Raw genomic sequence first — 2,500 nt, forward strand, 5'->3', positions numbered from 1 at the left:
CATATATATACTACATCATCAGTTCACACGCATCAAAGTCATGTGCTCAGATTACTGTGTGTGTGTGTGTGTGTGTGTGTGTGTGTGTGTGTGTGTGTGTGTGTGTGTGTGTGTTAGAGAGGAGAACTGGCTAAGAGCAACAAAAATATAAAGTAAAAAAGACCCACTCAGTTGCCAGTCTCCTTATAGAACCGATAGAATTAACCAAAGGATAGGGACAAATATGTCTTAAAACCTCCCTCTTGAATGAAGTCAAGTTATAGGAAGTTGAAAATACAGACACAAGCAGGACGAGTTCCAGAGTTTACCAGAGAAGGTATGAAAGACAGAGTAATGGTTAACTCTTGCGTTAGAGAGTTGGACAAAATAGGAGTGAGAAGAAAGCCTTGTGCAGCGATGCCACAGGAGATAAGGCATGCAGTTAGCAAGATCAAAAGAACAGTTAGCATGAAAATAGCGATAAAAGATAGCAAGAGATGCAACATTCCGGTGGTGAGAAAGAGGCTAAAGACAGTCAGTTAAAGGAAGGGAATTGATGAGACGAAAAGCTTTTGATTCCACCCTGTCTAATAAAGCTGTGTGAGCGGAACCCCCCATCCAAACATGCGAAGAGTACTTCATACAAGGACGGATAAGGCCCTTGTACAGAGTTAGCAGTTGGAGAGGCGAAAAAAAAACTGGCGGAGATACCTCAGAAAGCTTTACTTCATGGGAGCTGTTTTAGCAAGAGATGAGATATGAAGTTTCCAGTTTTGATTATGAGTAAAGGACAGGCTGAGGATATTTAGTGTACTAGAAGAGGGGAACAGTTGAGTGTCATTGAAGAAGTGTGTGTGTGTGTGTGTGTGTGTGTGTGTGTGTGTGTGTGTGTGTGTGTGTGTGTGTGTGTGTGTGTGTGTGTGTGTGTGTGTGTGTGTGTGTGTGTGTGTGTGTGTGTGTGTGTGTAAGTAAGTAAGGTTTATTGCCCATTAGCATAAATACATTTGAGAAAGACATGTTTACAAACGAAAAGAAAAATGGCAGAGACTGTCAAGCCGAAGCTTCCCGACAGTCACATTTATGTACATAACTATGATTATTGTTTACACCAACACCAATTGGCAATATTTTAGGTAAATTGCCTAAAGAATCATTTAGGTAACTAGAATAGTAATAATAACAACCATATCTAATAATGACAAGAACAAAGCTAAGCAAATCACAATAAACATACTGCAAATTCAAAAACGATCACGAAAGGAAATTAACACCGCATACTACAATATCACATTAGAAGATACATCTATAAAAATCTGTTTGTTATACATGGTAAAGGCAAAGAGGAAGGGAAAATCTTAGATAGAAATGTTTGTTTTGCATTTAAATGTTAAATTTAGAATATCATGTATTTTGGCAGTTATATAAGTATGTCTTCAAAGATTTTTTAAAAGTGGACAAGTTATCATTATAAAGAAGTGTTTTTATTTGAAAAGGTAATGAATTCCATATTTGTGGACCGGAGCATAATACACTATGTTTAAAAAGAGTCGTTCTGAATTGCGGGCACATGAGATTGACATTATTACCCCGAATATTGTATGATGTCTGTACCAATTTGAAAGGTTGAGCTCCGGAATATTGTGTAAAGTACTTATAAATACTTAACAATAGGAAATGTTTATGAATATTTGAAAAAGTAAGAAAATTGTGTTCATTATATATGTTGCGTGTTGATTCAAACCTATTCAAATGAAAAACACATCTAAATATTTTATTTTGAGCAATAGTTATTTTCTTAATGAAAGACTGCCAAGTACACGCCCAGATTGCTACGCAATAGGTGAGGTGGGGTAACAGAGGGTGTAATAAATACTAGTGAGTGATTCAATTGTGAGACTATTACGAACTCTAAACAAAATACCACACATCCTTGATAATTTATTTGTAACAAAAGAAATCTGTTTATTCCAATTAATATTTTCATCTATATAGACACCCAAAAATTTTGTGAATTCTACTCTGTTCAATATGTTTCCTGCAATAGTAACAGGGGGAAACTCATGATGTACAGAGCGATTTTGGAACAGTATGTAATTTGTTTTGCAATATTTAAGCTCAAACTATTTATTTTAGTCCAATGATAATTTTTCTTAATTCTGTAGCCAAATTTGTGTGAAGATTGTTAATATTTGAGTTGTTTAACAGTAAATTTGTATCATCAGCATATATAGTGTATTTGAATTTAGAACTAACATTGACAATATCATTTATATAAATGAGGAAAAGAGTTGGTCCTAATATAGAACCTTGCGGTACACCCTTGTTAATTGCCCTGAAGGAAGAATGTGTGAAATTGCAATATACAGATTGTAACCTATTGCTCAAGTAATTTTCAATTAGTTTTAGAGGGATACCTCTAACGCCATAGTGGTTCAGTTTGTTTAGCAGAATTTTGTGATTCAAAGTATCGAAAGCTTTGGATAAGTCCAAAAATACTCCTATTAAATATTGCTTTTCCTCT

This window comes from Portunus trituberculatus, chromosome 48, assembly GCF_017591435.1.
Source record: "Portunus trituberculatus isolate SZX2019 chromosome 48, ASM1759143v1, whole genome shotgun sequence".
NCBI classification, from domain to species: domain Eukaryota; kingdom Metazoa; phylum Arthropoda; class Malacostraca; order Decapoda; family Portunidae; genus Portunus; species Portunus trituberculatus.